Below are 13419 nucleotides of genomic sequence, written 5' to 3' on the forward strand. Positions count from 1 at the left end.
TTCCCTGAGTACTGCTTTCACTATATCACATAGATTCTGATATGTTTTCTCCTCATTGTCATTCTCTTCAATGAAATCAACAATTGGTCAATCTTTGTATATGTACCATGTGCTACTGAAAATAAGGTGTAATCCTTTTTATCACTATTCAATTTTCTCCAGACATCTATTAACTCTACTTTTTCTAACATTTCATTTATTCCCCTTACTTCCTTCTTATTTTTTTTTTTGGTTTAATTCATCTAGTTCTGAAAGAGGAAGGTTGAGGTCTACAACTAGTATTATTTTACTATCTCCTTCTTTAGCTTCTACTTTAAAAATATGGATTCTATATATCATTTGGTGCATAAACATTTAATATCTATATTACTTCGTTTATAGTACCGTTTTAGCAAGATGTGATTTCCTTCGTTATCTCTTTTAATCAGATCAACTTTTACTTTAGCTTTGTCTGATATCATGATTGATACTCCTGCCTTTTTTTTCTTTAGATGACAAATAATAAATTCTGGTCCAGCCTTTTACCTTTAATATGTGTGTGTCACCCTACCTCAAACGAGTTTCTTGTAAGCAACATATAATAGGATTTTGGTTTTTAATCCACTCTACTATTTGCTTCCATTTCATGCATGAGTTCTTCCCATTCACATTCAGAATTATGATTACTAACTGTGTGTTGCCTTCTATCTTATTTTCCCCTTTTAATCCTGTTCTATTCCCTTTCACTCCATTTCACCTCACCAGTATTTTTTTTATCACTTCCTGCATTCAGCTCCCTCCAATTACCTCCCCCTTCCCTTGTCTTATTGCTTTTCTATTTCTTTATAGGGCAAGATAAAATTCTCTGCCCCTATTTGTTTTTCCCTCTCTTAGCTAATTATGATGAGAGTGATGTTCAAACATTGCCAGTCAACACCCTTATCCTCCCCTCCCCATAACAAATTTTCATGCCTATTTATGCTATGTAATTTTCTCCATCCTATCTCTCTTTTCCCTTTTCTCTCACTGCAATCCTCTTTATCACCCCTGGATTTTTTTGCATACCATATCATCATAATCAGCTTACTTCCCCACCCTCTTTCTAAGTCTATTCCTTCTACCTACCCTATACTAAGAATAATGTTTGAGAATTATAGATATCCTCTTTCCATGTAGAAATACAAATATTTTGACCTTAATGGGTCCCTTAAATTTTCTCTTTCTTATTTGCCTTTTTAGGCTTCTCTTGGGTCTCATTTTTGGACTTCAAATTTTTTTTTTGTTTAGGTCTGGCTTATTCCTCAGGAATGCTTGGAAATCTATCTCATTGAATATCAATCCCCTCCCCCCCCCCGAAAGAATGTACTCAGTTTTTCTGGAAAGGTGATTCTGAGTTGTAAACCCAAATCTTTAACCTTCCTGAATACCATATTTTATGCCTTTTGATATTTTTAATGTGAAAGCTGCTAGGTTCTATGTGATCCTAATTGTAGCTCCATGGTATTTAAATTTTTTTCTTTCTGACTGCTTACACTAATTTTTCTTTGGCTTTGGGGCTCTTGAATTTTGCTATTATATTCTTGAAATTTTTTATTTGAGGATTTCTTTCTGGAGGTGATCTGTGGATTCTTTCTATTTCTATTTTATTTTCTTGTATGAAAATATCTGGGTAGTTTTCCTTGATGATTTCTTGTATTATGAGATGTCTGTGCTTTTTATTTCTTTGATCATGGCTTTAAGGTAGTCCAATAATTCTTAAATTGTCTCTCCTTGATCTCTTTTCTTGGCCAGTTGTTTATTCAATGAAATATTTCATTTTATCTTCTGCTTTTTTTCATTCTTTTGATTTTGTTTTAGTTTTTCTTGATGTCTCATAGAATCATTAGTTTGTAGTTATTTGATTCTAATATTTAAGATCTGATTTTCCTCCATCACTTTTTGTGTCTCCTTTTTCATTTGGCCCATTTCTTCTTGCATTGCTTTCATTTCTCTACCCCACTTTTCCTCTGACTCTCTTAATTGGTTTCCAAAGTCCTTTGTGTGCTCTTCCAGAATCTGTATTTTTCCAAAATCCATATTTTTCTTTTTTGACTTTGAATGTGTTTGTTTTGCTTTCCCTGTGCCCTTCTGTGTCTGTGCCTTGCTCATTTTCTCCATAAAAATTATTTACACTTAGATGTGTTTTTTTCTGCTAATTTTTCCTATCTTTTTATAGGCAGGCTCTGTTTTCTGGGAGGTTAGGATACCCTCTTAAACTTTAGTTCTTCCTTGATGCTACCCTTAACTTTATTTCTTGTTTTCTGCCAGTTTCTGTTCTTCCAAGATGACATGATGTCTTGAAGGTTGGAAGGTCTGATGACATGGGCAGGGTCCAACCTCACTCACGACTCCAGGGTTCCTGACAGTTGGCAAATGATCAGTCAAAATAAATAACAAATGGAAGATAGATTAATAATTACAGCCATGGGACTGCTTTGCATCTAACAGCTGCTCTGCCATCCCCATGTCTGGTTTATATTTTTATACCCATTTTCTTGGCACTTAGATACATTACCTAATATACATGTTCAAAGAGAGATAATTGGAAGTGATACATTAACTTTTAACAAATCATTTGATTAACATTATATATTCTTACATTGTGATTACAGACAGCATACAAGATAAATGATTCTGTCAAAGGTGGCTTAATTTTCTCATTACCATCTGAGAAGTTTTGAGCTTACAAAAAATCAAGGAAAATTACTTATTACTTTTAATAAAATGGAATAATTAACAGTTCTTAAAAGACAATTCAATAATTGTACCATTGAGGTTGAGGGGTACTGGGAATACAATTCAAATTTAGACTCATCATTTCTCAGGGTTCACTAGGGAGTTCCTGAGTTACTGATTTGTGTAATCGTGTCACTGAGGCATATTGAAGCTTGATGTATTTGTACTTATTGTCTGGGCCTCTGTTATTGATTTGTGTGCTGGCTTCATGAGAATAGGTTTCTGTGAGTGGGAAAGTTTTGCATTTGGCCTGTAGCTGTGGTTTTGCTGGGAATTATGTACCTAAGTAAGAGTTAACCCATGATACTCTTTTTGGGATTGGGTTTAAGGGTCTGATCTTTTTGGTGATATTTTGGGGAATTAGGGTACATGTATTTTGCTCTTGCATTATTTCTTTTGGGACTAGGGGAAATAATAATCTTGTCAATTCATAGATAAGGGATATTGGTGAAAGAGGTCATGCAAGGGGGATAGAGTGGACAGTCGCATCTTGCCAAGGACCATGCTGTGGTCTCCTTAGCTACCACGCATGACTCTGTCAAGGTGTCGTGGCCTGATGACAACCAGCCTTCTGAGGGTCACCTTTCACTGCTGATTCAATTATCTCTTAAGATGCTGATAGCTTAAATTTTAGGCTTAGGTGTAAGCTTTTGGTCTCACTGTGGGCTTTATCTTGTGGGGAACACAGTAGATTAACCTGTCTTGGCCCTCTGCCTTGAGCTATTGGTAAGAGGATCAGGACCCCTCTGTATTTGGGTCTACCATCTACTCCAAACTGGGGTCTATGTCCTCACCACAGGTCCAGAGTGGAATTTCTGGCATACAGGTATGTTGGACTTAGGTTCCAACAGCAGATGTGAGGTAGGGTAGTGTTGCTTGCTCTTGGCTTACTCTTCACTGCTTACTATAGCCTCCTGCTATATGTACTCCCCTCTCACCCCAGGGCCCCAGATTTTCTCCTTTTACCTTTTAGGGTTTTCTCTTCTTGAAAGTTGTTTCACTCTGTCCCTTTGTTGGTTCTTTCACTTCTATATTCATTTTGTGGTGATATTTTAAGATTGGTTGGAGTTGATTCTTATGGTGACTTTGAGCTTCTCTTCTCTACTCTGCCATTTTGGTTCTGCCTCTCTGATGTTTCTCCTCCTCTTTTATTAATCTAGGCAATTTGTATTTTTGAAAATATTCATCCATTTTACCTTGATTATCATATTCATTTTTATATACTTGGGCAAAATTGCTCCTAATAATTGTTTTAATTTTCTCTTCATTAAAGTATCTATGTACTAAGTTCTTTTGTTTACAAAGTTGAGAGGATAAACAGATAAGACCATGATAGTTACATTTTCAGTTGAAACTCACTTCACATGGCCTGAGTTTTGCCCTCCAATCTTTCTAAAGCTTTATTAAAGCAAAAGCAATGGGAGTTCTGCCCCCCTTGAAATTAACTAACACTTTCACTTTGAATCAAGTTCCATTCACAAATACTACTAACCACATTCACCACCCTCATTCATGAGAGAGAGCGCCTTGGTGTGGGATTGGTCCTTATATAGACCAATCCTGTGCCCAGAAGTAGGGGTATGTAGCCTCTCCCTTGCAAGGAATTGGACCATTCCATGCCAAGAAATAGGGGGGAGGGTCCCCTGGAGTATGCTGGGAAATGCAGTCCCAGCCAGGATATATTTTTTAAACCCACATGATGAATACTTCATAGAGTAGAAACAAAGAAAAGACTTGACTTTCTTGAAGGAGAACTTCTAAAGTATGACAACTGTGGTTGCCCCTTCTTAAAAGAAATAATCAGGGGATCTCCTTTTTAGTGTAGGTCTATATAACCTGACTCTATATATACCAACTGATGACCTCTGGGTCTTTGGCCAAGCTGGGATGGACCCTGACACTTTGTAAATTACAACTTTCACAATAAAATGTCAATATGGCTCAGATCATTACTTCTTCCCTTAGGATGCTAGAGGTAACCTTGAGATGCTGGGAATGATTTCTAATACTGATGTTTATGAATCCCTTTATCCCCTGCTATTTTCAGTATGCTTCCCACTAATTATTTAATTGATATCAAAAAGTCAGGTAAAGGTAACTAATTATGTTTCAATTAGGGATATTTGTTGAGATATTATAAAAACGGTACAGGATTTTTCCTCCAAAGTATGACTCATTTTACTACAAGTTCAAGGAAAGTGGACTCAAACTTAGTAGTCTTATGTGAAAAAAGGTGTAGGTCCTGGTTAGATGACAATCTTTTTCTCTCTTGCTGATGTCCAACAAAGTTCCCTTGAGGTGAGTATACTTCTTCTAACCTAGAGAGTGGGAGGTAGGGGTATTCTGAAGCCAGCATTAGCATTTCCAGGGTCAACTGTTAAATTTTTAGTATAAATACCAAAATGGCAAATAATATAAATTGGGACCTAATTTATTGTGTTTTTTTTTAATATTCTGTTTCTAAGAAAGTGATAGAGAAAGTGTCAATGATACAAATTAAACTTGAAGGTTTGCAAAGAAGATTGTTTTTGAGAGCTAGGTAATTGACACCACCTGAACCCCCTGGATGAGTCAGCCTTATAAAGACCTGATGCTATATTTCTCCATGTACGAAATAAAAGAATATAATGGACCTAACATCAATGATTAAAAATACACTGTAAGTATCTTAATTCTGTGTGTTTTTGTTTAATTGAGAATAGAATTCCCAAATGCTAGATCTAAAACTATTAAATTAAAAAATGAAGTCAAAGGTGGTTTTGTGTACCCTATGTAATTTTACTTTTTTTAAGAATATTTATAAGTTGTGTAGATTAGTTTAACAGCTTCTCTGGCTTCTCTGTAAGTGTATGAATGCAATATATTCTAAGTAGCAGAAAGATACCATACTTCAAAGGAAATATTTTTTCCTAATGTTATAAATGAAATAGCAAGAAAGTATTATTATTATTAGGGACATTAAAGAAACAGTTGGGTAATTCTGAAATTGTTAATTACTGTCAGCAATAGAATAAAGATGATATTAATTTTTAATGAAATCACCACTGGTGTTTAATAGTTTTTTTTCCTTTTCTTGGTCCTTTTATGTCATATCACAAAATAGTACTAAACCTTGTAAAATATCAGAAGGAAAAGTACTAAACTAATTTATTAAAATAGACAATACAAGTTTGTGTAATAACCAATATGTGAATAGATAAACATAAAAAATAAAAGAATACCATACAGATTAATTCTGTGTTGTTGTGACTAAAATAATCTTGAGAGACTTGTTTTGGGTATGAAATATCAGTTTATGATCCAACCATTGTGGAGGGCAATTAAGTACTATGCCCCAAGGGATATAAAACAATTTGATCAAGTAATACGACTACTAAGTCTGTTTCTCAAAGAGATTTTTTTAAAGGGGGATGGGAAGGACTTACTTTTACAAAAATATTTATAACTTCTCTTTTTTTGGTAGCAATGAATTGGAAATGGAGAGAATATCCATCAATTGGGGAATGACTGAACAGATTGTGGTAGATGCTGGTGATAGAATACTATTGTGCTATAAGAAATGATGAGCAGGATGATTTCAGAAAGAACTGGAAAGATTTATATGAACTGATGCAGAGTGAAATAAGTAAAACCAAGAGAACATTGTTCACAGTAACAGCTATATTATGGAATGATCTCCTCAGAGGAATAACTGTTGGAGTTGTAATGCAGATGAAAACATACAATTTTCCCTTGATTATTTTGGTTTTTTTGGGGGGGTTTTTGTTCTATATGATTATTCCCTTACAAAAATGAACAAGAAAATATTCACTATAAGCAACAAAAAGAAAATAAATATTAATTTATTGACTATATCTATTTATTGAGTAGTCTAGCATCATAACCAAAGTGAAGTCAATGATCCTCTCAAATGACCAGTGACTTGCCCAGAGTCACACAGCTAATAATTTTCTAAGGTGAGAATTTGAACTCAACTCTTCCTGACTTCATGCCCAGTATTTCTGTCTGCTGACTGAAGTGCCCACATGGGAAGAGCCAATGACAAACCTATTTCCTTTCCTGAAGCTGAATTATTTTGGGTAATCTAGTGTGACCACCATAAGGGACCAGTGGAAGGCAGAGGTATAATCAGGAAAAGAGGATAATTCTCCCTCAGTCTTTGGACCAGCAAAAAAATGCAGATGTAAATGAGGAACACATTCTCTGAATTCTGGAGAAGAGAAAAGCCACAACATGAGACACCACTTTGAGTCTACCAAATTGAGAGTGAATCAAAGTTAAGATTTCATTCCACAAGTGGCAGATGTTGAGGAAAATAAATATGTTTTTAAAAGATATTTCATATATCATAAATAATTTCTTATTATCAATTCACATGTGAACTTGCTTATTAAGGGCAAAGTGAGAGCATTTCTAGGGCAACTGTAAGTCTGAGCTTAAAGTATGTTTCTGAGCTGTAAATGTGTGCAGAAGTTCTTCCCATGTGAACTGTTTGTCAGAAATCTGGTCTTCCTGAATAGATAACCAATTTTGTCTGAGGCTATTCAGTTTCCTATTGGTGAAGAAACTATGAGCCAAAATAAAAATAAGGCAAAGATACAGAGAAAAAGGTTAACCAATGAGACTCTTAGAAGTTGATCTAATGAATAGAAAGATCAAAACTAAAAAAAAAAATGTTTGTTTTTTTCATTCTAGACATCTATTTCTCTTAGGAGACAAAGCATTACTTAGTTAAAAAGACAAAGAATGTAAAATCACCCTACTGCCTTAGAACAATACTTTTTCTTCAGTGAAGTTTCATCTTTTTCTTAGCCTAATATAGGAAATAAAAGAATCCTACTAGTATATCAAACCTCTTACTTCATTATAGTAAGCCTAAGCATAAAGAGTCATGGAATGCATCAGTCTTATCAGAAGAGAATCACATAATATTTCAGCGGGTAGCCTGACTTACCAGTTACCTAAAGCTTGGCCCACACAGTCAACAAAGAAGGAAGAACAACTCATTTCTTGAATATATGGAGTCTAGTGTATGCAGTTTTCAGTTTTCCATTTGCAAAACACATCGATGGCAACTGTTTCCACTCCTGGCAAATGTTGAGGAATATCAATGAGCGTCCTGTTAAAAAGACATCACATCCATCTTAAACAGAAATACGTATAAACATACCACATGTGTGCGTAAAAGTTGTAGGGAAGAGAGTTTTATAACTCCTAGCTACATCTAAATGGCTGCAGGTAAACTGGTCCGGGATCATGAAATGCAATCCGTTTGATTTACTCAGGGTCATCTCCATAGGACGTTGTCAGTGAGATCAGGACTTCTGAATTCAGCAACGGAGGTGAATTCTGGTAAATAAAACTCCCTAACTTTTATAGTCTGATTTAATTCAACTGCGTTCATTGTGTGCAGAGGAGAGGGTCCATTCATGAATTGGCTCTATGAGTCATTCTATGGACACACACTCCCTGATGTGACTTTGGGCACCTCACTGAACCACAGTAGGTCTAACTTACTACATTTGTGAGGTGAAGGTATAGAATCAGGAAAATATAAAATTCTTTCCATTTCAAAATACTTTTTTCTCACTTAAATCTCAAGGTGGTACTGTTGCTCTCAGTGAGAGATGAGTCTTGAATATACCCTGTTTTCAATGAAGTGCTGACTGTTGAGGTTCTTCTTTCCCCCTCTTCCCACCTCACCTGGAGTGGGGTCTGATGATGGAATGGACACCATATTTGTTGATCTCCTCATCAGAATTAGCTTTGAGCTTCTCATCCATCAGCTAATTCCACCTCTTTTTTGAATATTTCAATAAATGCTGGTCACAAGATCTAGGTATCCACACAGTAAAGCACATATATTCTGTAATGCGGCTTATGGAGTATTTTTAATATGGTAAAACTGACATGTTATCTAGGATCATATAGAGAAATGGAAGGGACCTTACAGATCATCTCTTCTAATATTCTTCTTTTATAGGTGAAAGGCCGTGAAGTTTAAGTTACTTATACAAGATCACATAAGTAACAAGAACTAGGTTCTTTAACTCCAACCCTTTAATTCTTTACACTGCACAATTTTACTATTTAAATACTAATCAATTTCCTTATCTTTAAAATGGACATAGTACCAACATCTGCTTCTTAGGTTTGTTGTGAATAAAATGAGATATTTTTATTACTTTTCAAATCTTAATTTTACTATAAAATATTAATATTGCTATTAATAATAATGAGACTAAATATAATAATGAGCAATAAAAATCTGCTAATCTGCTGAGTAGCTAAATAGTAGAAGTCCTCAATTACATTGGATCAACCTGAACAAAGAATTTCAGATAATGCATAGTCTGAATCCTTTCTTTGCCAGGCAAAGTAACATAGCAACACAATTCCCTCTGGATGCTTAAGGTATGCATTCCATAGGTCTGGTCTTTGGGTACAAATTCAATCACTCTGAATCAACAAGGAATCCACTATTCCATAGTGTTGCTGTGAATTTAAATTCCTGATAAATGTTTATTGAATTTAATTTTACTACTCTGTGAATAGAAAGTAAAACAAAACAAAACAAAACAAAAACAAAACAAGGAATTTGCTCAGATCAATAGTGGGAGACCAAAAAAAAAAAAAACAAAAACACAAATCTTCTATCAACAAATAATTTGGAGCTTGAATTATCCAAAATACTATATTTGTAAAATGCTATATTTTTTTAAATTTATTTTTAGGACTATATTTATTCCCTTCCTCTCATTACATCAAAAATAATTGTTTCTCTCCTCAAGTGACTTGCTTGTTTAGGTAACATCTATGTATAGTCACTGAATTAATGAATCTAGAAATTTTTAATTTTTGGCACATAATCAGTCCTATTACAGTACAAATACAAATGGCATTTAATCTAAAGATTAAAAGAAAAGAAAAAAATGAGACTGTAATAGTCCAACTCCTTTGGATTATTAGAGAAGATTATAATGAGTATTAAAAAACAGATACTTTCTAGCAATAATATTTTAGGCTCAGGGATATACTTTTTTAAGGAGTCACAGAAAGTTTATCAATTAAGATATTTCAAACTATTCTGTTTCATAATTGGAATTAAATTAAAATATTATAGTGTTAAATTATTGAACAGAAAATCACATTTTAGTTTTATGCCTTTAGCACACTAAATTGGTGACTAATTGCCTTAATCCATTTTTCCAGTAATAGCACAGGGCTCTTTTGTTTGTAAATTAAGTATTTTATTTTTGTGTTAGAGAAAACATTTATCACGCATGAGCCTAAGGCTTCTCTGTAGTCCATAAATCTTTGGTATTTAGCCTTATTCCTGATCCATATTTCCAAAGAAAAAGATATAGATGGCCTATCCGCAATTCTAGAAATGTTTGAAAAATAAATTGGTCACATTTAAATAACAAACAATAAGGTGTGGTTAACCAATGCATTGCACTAGTATAGTCAAAATATCAAAGAAATTGGAGAATAATCTGAGATTTCTAGGTGCACCCTCCATATTAGCTTATGGGAGGACATGGACTAGACTGGTTTTTCTTCCACATGAGGAGACTGAACCTTCTCATCAGTAAGATGAAAGATCTCTTTGAGTATTGCAGTAAGGAGTTACTACCCCTTACTGGATAATTTGTAGAGGTGGTATCACTCTAGTTTGTCCTGGTTGTGTGTTAAGACTGTTGAAACAAGATGGCTTCTTGTAGCAGTCTTGAGAATTCCAACTTAGGCAGGAATATATAAAACTATATTTGTTACAATAAAAAAAAAACTAAGGAGAAGGGATAGGAAAATGAAAGAAGTGGAAAAGAATAAATGAATCCCTAAACTAATAAATCTTATCTAATAGCCCAAAACCCTCTGAACCACAAAGATCTCTTCAGTCTCCTACAAAGTTGGAGCTACTCTATCTACCTCTCTATCTAAATTCTCCAAAAAACTATTCTTATCTCATCCTACACTAAAAATTTTACTTATTCACAAAAGAAGAGTAAGTTAGTCTTTCTTCTTAGCCATCTAATTGGAAACAACAGCTCAGATTCTCCATGGCCTTCTCCCAACTCACAGCAAACCAGATGGGCTGGCAATGGATTTTTTCTAGCACCAATCTCGTCTGATGTTATGGTTCAGTAGATGAAATTTGTCATAGCAAAGTAACTAAGAAGTTCACAGGTTTTGTCAAGATGCTTTTCAGAACTCCTTATCACCACAGGTTCAGTCCCCAAATGCCAAGACAATTGCGTCTCCCAAGGTACTCTGGGAAAATTCTCTCACCCATTATTACTTTCCAAAATTCCATTTAAAGAAATCTAATTTACCTCTCTTTATGCATTTATAAATCACTTGTGTTATTTACTCTATGTCCTCATGAATTATTACTTAATTAACTCCTAATTATCAAATATCCTACTACAGTATATAAGCACTTCATTGCTTACAACTATAGGAAATAATACTATTTTGCCATTATTCCTAATCATTTCATGTAATACTACTATTCCTAGCAAAATTATGGCAAAGCTAGTATTTTCATGGTATAAGTAGTTCCCTGAAGGAAACTCCCTCAACCAGTATTTTCTCTGAAATGTATAATCTCCAAGGTCTTTAAGAATTGAAGATACTTGACCTGGGTCAGATTAGTATGTTAGTATCAGGACTTGAATCCAGGTCTTTCTATCTTTGACACTAGCTATCTGTCCACTATGACACAGTCAATTTAATTAAGTTATAAAATACTTTTTTGAAGAACTAACCTTATACTCTCAAATAATCCAATTTATATATGTTTAAAAAACAATTAAGGGTGATGGAATATCAATTCTCAAATTAGATCCCTTTCTCTCTTCTGCTATATACAGAAGGACTCAAAAAGAATGAGACATTGCCTTTATTATCACTTGGCATTTGTCCTAAGAACACTAAGCAAACAGTGCTGTAAGGTTAATATTGTATTTGTTTGGGAAGACAATAAAATAAAGACATCTTATCTATGACTTTCTCTATATCCACTTTCCTATATGTTTCTCCCAATGAATCTTTTTTCATGAAATCATTTAAGATTTACCAGACATGAATTTATAGGATACATGAGGTAGCATGATATCATGGATAAATCTGGGCTCCGAGTTAGAGTTAGGAAGCTAGAACATCTTCTTTCTGAAACATATTGACTGAATCTGTACAAGTCATTTAGTCCCTTGACGTGTGACAACCATTTCAGATTCTAAGTTGGAAAAATGCTTTCCATCTGCATTGATCAGTTTCTCACCAAGAGCTCCCTATATTCATAAAGTCATCATCTAGTCCTACCCTACACTGCACCTGATTCCTCAAAAAAATAGGCAAGTGTTATAATCACAAAAGTGATATTTGATATGATTATAATTCTAACTATATGGTTGTACATTACATCTACATTAAAATTGTTCAGAACCTCAGAGTAGATTCTTTTTTTACATATGTAGTTTTGATAGAAGTAAAATTAGAAGTGGCATGCCTTAGAGACCATTTCATCCAGCTCATTCATTTTGGAGATAAGGTCATTTGGTTCCATATGCATTAAAAACTTATATACACAGCTGAATCCTGTGCATACAAGTTGTCAAGAGCACTCCGAATTTGATTCATGTTTTTATAGTGTTGATTAGTTGTTTCTTTTTACCTTTTCCCCCCTATATAGCTGTACTTTTTCTCCCAATAAATGATCATATGCTAATGATCAACAGGTCATAAACTCAATTAAAATTCTTCCAAACTCAGGGTTAGATCCAAGATGGAGGATTTGGGGCTACAACCCAGATGAACCTCTGTCAGTATTTCCACTTTAATACCTCAAACTAAATTTTTAAATGGTAGGAAAGAGCTGGGACACTGAGTGGAGACCTGTCTAGAGTGCATACCCACGATTGCAGCAACAATGACTATAGCAGCAGCAGTAGCTGCTGCATCTCTCAGCCCATAGATAGTAAGGGGGGAAGGAGGTTGAGCCTATCATTTAGTCTGAATGTAAATTTCTATGTCAAAGGGCAGTCCCCCAATTGGCTTTTTGTCAATATATCTTTCAATCATTTTTTGTTTTCTTTCTCCTTTTCCTTCCCCCCCTTATTCCCAAAATTATTGTAATTCCCTCTATGTAAGGTGCAATATTTTATACACCTCTAGTAAGAAAATCTTTACAGGTATAAGCTACATATATGGAATGATTCACTGGAGAGACCTGACATGATAATCTCCCAGAAACCCCAAGTGAGGGGATTTTAACATGGTGGTCTCCCAAAGAATCTAAGGGGGAATTATGAGAGGAACTTTTACCTTCTTCTCCTTTCTGGGTAATATATCTGGTGTGTATCTGCGTAAGTCTATGCAAGTCTGTATGAGTTTGCGTCACCTAATTACATCACCTAGCATTGGTCATGGAACTGTCACCTATACACTTGATCCAGGCAGGACTTGGAATTTGACCCAGAAGGGAGAGGAAAGTTAAAAGGTTCAAGATAAGGAAGTACACTCTCTCTGTATCTTGCATCCTACCAAGGTTCTTGAGTGCTGGGGTGCTGCTATAGAAGCCATGTGGTAGATAGACTAGGCCTTTTTTTCACCATCTCTCTTCTTTTACTTATCCAAGTATATCTAATAAACTTTATTAAA

The 13419-nt window shown here is 34.6% G+C and overlaps 1 long non-coding RNA gene across 1 annotated transcript; it reads right to left on the reverse strand.

Annotated features, from left to right (window-relative positions):
• Nucleotides 1-213: 213 nt before the first annotated feature.
• LOC103106516 (uncharacterized) lies at nucleotides 214-11106 on the reverse strand. Its single transcript, XR_008913951.1, has 3 exons — nucleotides 10838-11106; nucleotides 7709-7873; nucleotides 214-2377 (listed from the first exon to the last, which is right to left on the reverse strand). It is a non-coding gene; the product is annotated as an uncharacterized LOC103106516 (long non-coding RNA).
• Between the last annotated feature and the right edge of the window lie 2313 nt (nucleotides 11107-13419).

This window comes from Monodelphis domestica, chromosome 8 (genome assembly GCF_027887165.1).
Source record: "Monodelphis domestica isolate mMonDom1 chromosome 8, mMonDom1.pri, whole genome shotgun sequence".
Classification (NCBI taxonomy): Eukaryota; Metazoa; Chordata; class Mammalia; order Didelphimorphia; family Didelphidae; genus Monodelphis; species Monodelphis domestica.